The 8888-nt window shown below is 37.6% G+C and overlaps 1 long non-coding RNA gene across 1 annotated transcript in view; it reads right to left on the reverse strand.

The window, feature by feature from the left end:
* LOC123384597 overlaps positions 1–6092 on the reverse strand; it is a 191288-nt gene extending 185196 nt beyond the window's left edge. Inside the window, exon 1 of the long non-coding RNA XR_006595932.1 lies at positions 5073–6092. This is a non-coding gene — a long non-coding RNA (uncharacterized LOC123384597). The remainder of the gene's footprint in view (positions 1–5072) is intronic.
* Positions 6093–8888: the final 2796 nt, after the last annotated feature.

Genomic DNA, 8888 nt, shown 5'->3' on the forward strand with positions numbered 1-8888 from the left:
TTCAAATCAGAATCACCTAGAGAGGTTTCAGGCCACCTGATGCCCAGGTGGTACCCAGAGCCAATTAAATCAGAAGCTCTTGGGCTAGCGTTCAGGCATAAATACTTTTCATCAGCTGAACTGACTTATAAATCACGTGCCATAATATTCACAGATTAAAGTATACTGTTTAATACATACAATAGGAACCTAGTCAAGATACAGAACATTTCCATCACTCAATGGAATTTCTTGCTCCTGTGCAGGATGGATCCTGGCAATTTGGATAGCTACTAAAAACTTTGTGTAGGGGTGCCTGGGTGACTCGGTCGGTTAAGCATCTGACCAGCTCAGGGCATGATCTCATGGTCCATGGATTCCAGCCCGCATTGGGCTCTGTGCTGACAGCTCAGAGACTGGAGCCTGCTTTGGATTCTGAGTCTCCCTCTCTCTCTCTCTCTCTCTCTCTGCCCCTCTCCCACTTGCATTCTTTCTCTGTCTCTCAGAAATGAATAAAGGTTGCTTTTAATTAAAAAAAAAAATTGTTAAATATAGTACCTTGAAGGTCCTAAGATGGTTATGAAGAAACAAAGTGATAGAATATAAAGCTACAAGAGTATAATACTATCCCTAGGTAGTGTGAACAAGTGTACAGAGGGCTTCTAACCTGCACACCAATTTGCAATAAACATGATTATTTTTAGTACTTTGTTTCCTTCCTTTGTCCCTTCTTCCTTCCCTCTCTCATATAGTCCTGATTTATTTCCCCCCATCTCTAGTTTACTAGCTATTTCATTTTATTGCTTATTTAGCCTATGTTTATATTCCTGCTTCTCCCTCCCACCGTCAATTTACTGATTTTAATCTGTCTTTTAGCTAGAAAACAAACTAAAATCACACTGGATACTTTTGAGAGCGAACGAGTCTTTCCTATGAATAAATTCCATGATGTTTAATGTTTGACATTATAACTTTTGAATTCTACATGGGGAATATCCTGTTTTGCTGAGTTTTGTATCATTGCAGAATTATTCTACATCATAATCGTGACTTAGAATCTGCTAATCAACTCCTACATTTCTCTCTGCCATCAGGAACCCCACATCTGTTAGCAGCAAACTGTGCTCTATCGTTAACCTCTTCTCTGAATTTTCTCTCTACTTACTGGCCTTTATTAACAGCTGCTTCTGAGACCACTGGGCTGCAGCACTATCAAAAGGAAGCGGATTTTGCTGTTATCAATTATCAGGGCCAGAAAGAGGAGGTTTGGTGAGGTGGACCAGATGTTTTCTCTGTTCCTCACTAGTGCTTCCAAAACTCCTCTCAGAAACTTCCCTTAGCCACACCTCCTTCAGTAACATCTTGTGCTCCACACTTAAACTCATGATTCACATATATAATTCCTTTAGTCACCCCTTTGTCATCACAGGTAACTTCACTATTTATGACTCACTTGTGCCACCACCTCCTATCCCTCCCACTTACTAAAAAATCATCCAAATTTTCCATTGTACTGACCTCGACATTTTTTTCTTCTTCTCAGATTTGATTCCATGGTTTATTATACTCAGACTATTGCAAAAAACATTCTCAGCAAACTAGTCCCACTCAGTACCACCACTCTTAATTGGTGTACCCCCATCACAGGTGAAGTCAACTACCCTCTTAAAAAAAAAATCACAGTCTCACTGGTTTAATTATTTTTTAATTTTTTTTAGTGTTTATTTCTGAGACAGAGACAGAGCATTAGTGAGGGAGGGGCAGAGAGAGAGGGAGACACAGAATCTGAAGCAGGCTCCAGGCTCTGAGCTGTCAGCACAGAGCCTGACGTGGGGCTCAAAATCACAATCCGTGAGATCATGACCTGAGCCGAAGTTGGTCACTCAACCGACTGAGCCACCCAGGCGCCCCTCACTGGTTTAATTTTTAAATAAATGATAATGTACCTTAAATGACTAACACTGCCTGCTGCTCTTACTCTGTGCCTTTAGGAAGCTCACTTTCTTATTACATATAAACACTATGTTACCCTTTCTCCTTTATTCATCACAACTCTACCCCAACACATAGCCAATGGCTTTGCGGCCTACTTCACTGAGAAAGTAAGAGATCTTAATATTAAGCCTGGGATCATGGGAACAAATCAAGATCATCCCAAGCAAACCCAGACACAACCTGACTTTTCAGTAGGTTTCTTTAAGTCTTTACTAGGTGAGGTTTTTTTCTCCCCCCCCACCCCCCCCCTTACTGGGATTGCATTAAAAATAAAGTTGCTTTGCAATTTTTTTTCTACAGATAGTATTCTCTATTAGTGAGCCTAGATCCTCATCAATGGCCCAAGATAGGTCAGTGTTTTGAAAACGTGGTATACAAAATGGAAGAAGAGTTAAGAGCTGTGTTATATATTTGACTCTAATAGTACTGTGTAAATTTGTGTAACTTTCATAATACCTAAGATTTGGCTTTATAATTGGAAAATTAGTATATTGGTTTCAATGATCATTAAGATTCTGTCAGAGTCTGAGATTTTGTGATTCTCTATATAAAAATCCTATGGAACTCAAAGCAGAAGGGAAGCATGAGTAATGACAACACAATTATGATTTTAGAAAACTTTGTACATTCATGAGTTAAAAATTTTGCAATTCATAACATAAAAAGATCATTATTATGTAGAAACGATAGAACTTTTGTCATTCTGTGCAGTATCATATAAATGTTCTCCAATAAATTTAATTTCAATAAAATTGTTTCACTGTATTCTTAATTGTGGCCGCTCATAATTTACTTTTACAATACCTTGAGGGAGTGTTGTTTACAATCTGAGAGTACTAGAACTTTTCTGAAAAATTTCATGTGTGTTTTATACAAGGAAAAAAGTTCCCTTGGAGTATCATATAAATTTAGAAACATAGCCAAATACCCAGATGCTATAAATCCACACATTTTCTTTGCAGTTCTTGAGCTTTGTAAATCAAATCTAATCCCCAAAGTGTAATATATGCTGTCAGCTATTACTTGCTATTAATAACAGGTGACATTCTTCTTAAAACAAGTATAAGACATTGTATCACATTTGAATGTAACAATTACAAGTCTCTGCAGCTAAATGGAGATGGTAATAGTAATAGTAAATAAAACTTAACAAAATCTTGCAAATTTAAAATGTACTAAAAAGTAGTTTTATTTCTGAGTTGGAACTAAAAGTCATTAACACAATAACTACATTTAGGTGAAAAGTATCCCTGAGTGACTGAAGCAGTGATTTATAACATACATACCTACTGAAATTAGGTTATGAGACCCAATCTTTTACCAAAGGTATTATTTTGGATTACCTAACAAATATAATTTCTAACATTTCTCAAAAACAAAAAAAAAACAAAAAACTAAAATCAAATATTAATCCTTAAGCTTAAAGATGCAATATTAGGTCCTATGGTTTATACTTTGTATATAGGAGGGTTTAAGATTTTTTTTCAAAAACACAAACTTTATTTTGACTATAGTATTTTCTGTCTAAACTTATCCAATAATCACTCGTATCAGTCACACACATACACATTCACATAGACAAATATATTCCTTCCTAATCATAAATCTCTATACCTGTCTATATTGCTTTATAATCCATTTATTTGCTTTTCCCTCTTTAGTAAAATGGCAAAATAGCTCTGTATTAATTTATCATTGCTGTCTTAACCAATTGCCACCCAATGGTGCCTTAAAACTGCACAAATTTATCTTACAGTTCTGGAAGTCAGAATTCTGAAATGGATCTCATTGGACTAAAATCAAGGGGTTTGTTTGTTTGTTTGAAGGACTGCATTCCTTCTCAAGGTTGGGGAGGAAAAAAACCTTCCCTGGTCTTTTGCAGCTTCTAAAGGTTGTACACATTCCTAAGCTTGTGGCCCCATTCCACCTTCAAACACAGCAAGGGCTAAGTGAGTCTTTTTAACGCTGCACCACTCTGACACTGACCCCTCTGTTTCCGTTTTCCCTATTTTAAGGACTTTTGGGATTACATTTGCCCCATCTGGATAATCTATGATAATTTCCCTATCTGAATTTCAGTTGAGTTAGCCACTGTAATTCCATCTGCAGTCTTCATTCTCCCTTACCATGTGATATGTTCACAGGTTCCAGGAATTAAGATGTGGAAATCTTCGGGGAGCCATTATTCTACCTACCATATCCTCCCACCTTTAAAATATGTATTTTAGTAAAAATATATACATATATATATATTTTAATGAAGCCTCTTTAGTCACTGTGGCAGACAAACTCCAAGATGGCCCCCAATGACATCCACACCCTGGTGTGCAAACCTTGTGAAATTCCCTCCCTTTGAAGGTGGACTAGAGTAGTGAATTGATTCTAACAAATAGAATATGGCAAAAGTGATGAAATGTCATTATAGGATTAGGCTACATAAATTGTGACTACATCTTACTAGCTGTGATGTAAAACAAACAAAAAAACAAAAAAAAACAAAGGTGAGGGAGGCCCATGTGGCAACAGCCAGAAAAGAACTAGAGTTTTGGTCAAACTGTTCTTACTGGACTAAATGCTATCAACTACTATTTAAGTGAGCTTTAGGGACATCATTTCCCAGTCATTCCACAGACACCCTAATGCTGGCCAACTCCTTGATTATAATCTTATGAGAGGCATGGAAGCAAAAAAAAAAAAAAAAAAAACAACCACCTAACCTGGGCCTGGATTCTTGATCCAAAGTTATTTTGAAATATTAAGTGTGGGTTATTATAAACCAACTAAATTTTGTGGGAATTTGTTACATAGTAATACATAACGAATACAATCTCCCTTTTTATGCTTCTCAAGCAACAACTAGGTCTTAACATGTTGAACAAACCACAGAAATAATGCAATGTCATAAAACATATGAAAAACACAAGTCTCACCTTGACTTTCGAATTGAAAAAGTTCTTGTAACCAAGGAACGCAAAACGATTCATGTCAAAATATTTCGAAGAAAAGGAAGTATTTTGGAGAAAAGAATTATCAAAAGCTTTTCACCCACCAAATAAAGTAGTATTGGATACCATAGCTTGAAGGAAAAGAAAACTTACCAGGGAAAGGATGAGAAAGTAGACTTGGCTGTCTCCCAGAGAGGATCCTTCTTTCTTCTCCACCGAGATCTTGGGAAGACGGCAACAAATAGATTTTCATGGAGAGGAGATTCAGGACTTGAGGTCAGGAAGGACTATTTTTGAAAGAATATGCTAGACGTTTCCAGGTAGAACATCAATAATATTCCAATTATTTCCATATACCACAACTGGTTTATCCTTTCATCCACTGATGGACATTTAGGCTGTTTCTACCTTTTTGCTACTGTGAATAGTGCGGTAAAGGTGCGCTGCATAGGAAAGAGAATAATGTCCTGAGGCTGCTCTTCACGTGAAAGGCTCCACGAACAGGCAGCTATATTCTCACGAGATGAATTTTAGACACCTCGAATCTGCCAGAAGAAACTGCTGCACCCGAGGAAAATGAGTTGGTGCCTTTGGGTTGCTAAGGCAGGAAACTGTTTTGCCGCCAAGGAACTTTGGTGTCCTGAAACGCTAAGGCTTTGCAGCCCAGGAATGCGCAGTTCATGCCCGCAGTCTAACCTCCAGGGGTCCCTCCAGGGGTCCCTTTCCAGCCGTTTTTAGGCTGGAGCCGTCCCCACAGCTGGCTGGAGCCGTCCCCACAGCTGGCCGGAGCCTCTCAGGCATTGCTCCACCACACTATGACTCTGAGGTGGGGCAAGGTACGCAAAAGCATTGGGGTTTGCGTGATGGGTGGTGTCAGCCAGAAAACTTACAGAGAAGTCTGGGAGGCGTCGCACCAGCAGCACCCAGGTGCTGGCCGGTAGAACCCCAGAAGTCCTGGGAACTGGCTTTCTCTGCAAAGCGTGGATGCTCTGTAGCACCTGGGGCCTGATTCCGCCGTTCTCAGAACAATCCCTCAAGGTTTGCTCCTCCCAGAGCAGCCTCTCCTTCCGCTTCATCAGGACCCGAATTTATTCCTCGTACTCACACCGGAAGTTAAGGGGCGCACCCTACCGGCTGGAGAAGTTCATTGTCTGCCTTGCCAGGAAACACCTCGCACCACCCTCTGAAACAGCCGGAGCCCTGGCCTGCTGGAGTCACCCACGTTGTTCTTTTTTTTTTTTCCTTTTTTTTTTCTTTTTTTGTCTTTTGTATTTGAACGCCTGTTTCCAATTATTTGGGTATACACCTCAGAGTGGAATTGCTGAGCCATATGGGAATTTCTTCCTTTCTAATTCTGATGCCTCTGATTTCTTTTTGTTGCCTGATTGCTCTGATTAGAACTTCCAGTATTATGTTAAGTACAGCAGGGAAAGTGGGCATCCTTGTATTCTAACTAATCTTAAGGACAAGATTTTATTTTTTCTCTATTGAGTACATTGTTAGTTGTGAGTTTTTCATAAATGCCCTTTATCATGTTAAGGAAATTCAATTTCTCTGTTGTGAGTGGTTTTGTTTTTTTCTTTATTAATTTTTATCATGAAGGGCGGTGGATTTCGTCAAAGTTTTTCTGTGCCAATTGAGATGATCATGCTTGTTTTTTTACCCTTTATCCTCTTAAGCACTATATTACAATGATTGATTTTCTTGTGTTAAACCACCCTTGCATTACTGAGATAAATCGCATTACATCAAAGTGTATAATCCTTTTAATGTGCTTTTGGACTCAGTTTGCTGGTATTTTGTTAAGAATTTTTGCATCTGTATTTATAAGGGATATTAATCTGTACTTTTCTTTCTTGTAATGTATTGCCTTGGTTTGATGTAGGTAATAATATTGGCTTTACAGAATGAGTTAAGCAGTGTTCCTTCCTCTTCTCTGTTGTTGGAAGACTTTGAGATTTTTATTGATTCTACTTTAACATTGGAAGCCATCTGATCCTGGACTGCTGGTCTTTGTTGTTGTTTTTTCCCCCTTAACGTTTATTATTGATAGACACAAGGCGTGAGCCTGGGAGGGGCAGAGAGAGGAGGAGACATAGAATCCGAATCAGGCTCCAGGCTCTGAGCTTTCAGCACAGAACCAGATGCAGGGCTCAAACCCACAAACCAGGAGATCATGACCTGAGCCAAAGTCGGATGCTCAACCAACTGAGCCACCCAGGTGCCCCTGATCTCAGACTGCTTTTTATTGGGAGTTATTATTACTAATTCAATCTCTTGCAGTAGGTTTATTCATATTTGTATTTCTTTTTCAGTTAATTTTGGTAAGTTGTATGATTCTTGGAATTTTAAATTTTATCTAAGTTATTTAATTTGTTGCCATGTAATTTTTAATAGTGTTCTCTTAGAATCCTTTTAATCCTGTAAGTTTGGAAGTAATGCCCTCATTTCTTTTTACTATTTTAATCATCTACATCTTCTCTTTTTTTAATGCGTCAGTTTACCTGGAAGTTTATCAATTTTTGTTGATCATTTTAAAGAAACAAAGTTTGGTTTTGTTCATTCTCTCAATTGTTTTGTCATTATCTATTTCATTTTTTACCACTATAATCTTTATTATTTCCTTCCTTCTTATAGCTTTAGATTTAGTTTTCTTTTTCTTTTTCTCATTCTGTAATGTACAAGTTTAGGTTATTGATTTTAGATATTGCTATTTTTTAATATAGGCATTTACTGCCATAAAATTTTGTTTAAACAGCTTTTGCTGCCTCTGATTATTTTTGGTTTTTTGTTTTGTTTTATATTGTGTTTTTATTTTCATTTATCTTTAAGTGTTTTGTACTTTCCCTTGTGATTTCTTGACACACTCTTTGACTTGGTTGTTTAACTTCCACATATTTATGAATTTTCCGCGCATTCATTAATTTTCATTTTGTTATGGATTTTTAGCTTCACTCCATTGTGGTCAATAGAAGATTCTTATTTATAATTTCAATGTTGCAAAATGTATTGACACTTATTTTGCTGCCTAAAAATGGTCTTTTCTGGGGAATGTTCCATGAAGGATCCTAGTAATCCATCTGGTGGGACGTTTGTTTGATGGTGTGCCACCGGTCCCCTAGTCTATCTTAACTTTTCTTCATTCCTTTTCCTTTCTACTCTTCAGGCTGGATAATTCTAACTGCCCTATCTTCAAATTTACTGATTCTTTTTTGCATGCTTCAATCTGCTAATGTTTAACTGCTTTAGGGAGTTTTTCACTTCAGTAATTGTACTATTTTGCTCTAGTTTTTGTTTGGTTTCTTTTCACAGTTTTTCTCTTTATTGATATTCTCTATTTCTTCATACACTATCTCCTGTTTACCTTTAGCTCTTTGCCTGTGGTTTCCTTCAGCTCTTTGAGTATATTTAAAAGAGTGGATTAAATGTCTCTGACTAGTAACAATGTCTGTGCCTCCTCAGGGACAGTTTTATAGATTTCTTCTATGAAAGGGCCATATTTTGTTGTGCCTTTGCATATTCCATAATATTTTGCTCATAACTGGGCATGCAAATAGTTTACTGTTGTTCTAAAATTCACATTTTTTCTCCTTCTTCGGTTTTTCTCCCCCTTGCTTGTTTTGGGCTGTAGCTGTTTGTTAAGTGACTTTTCTAAACTATTTTTGGAATGTCTATATTCTTTGTGTGGCCTCTGAAGTCTCTGTTCCTTATTTTACATTTAGCTAACATTTTGACTAAGATTTCCTTGAATGCCAGGAGAGAAAGAGAGAACAAGAGACAATAATGAAACAAAAAGAAAAAAAGAAAGGATCTGACAGTAACTGGGGCACTCCTTTAACACTTTAGCTAGGCCATTTACAACTCTGACTTATACTTCACATTGTGCTTTACTATCCCTAGACATCAGCCTGGGTAAAAGTCTAGGATCTTCTCGGGTCTTCTCTGAGTCTGCATCATGCTCTAGGCAAA

Source organism: Felis catus, chromosome A1 (genome assembly GCF_018350175.1).
Source record: "Felis catus isolate Fca126 chromosome A1, F.catus_Fca126_mat1.0, whole genome shotgun sequence".
NCBI classification, from domain to species: Eukaryota; Metazoa; Chordata; class Mammalia; order Carnivora; family Felidae; genus Felis; species Felis catus.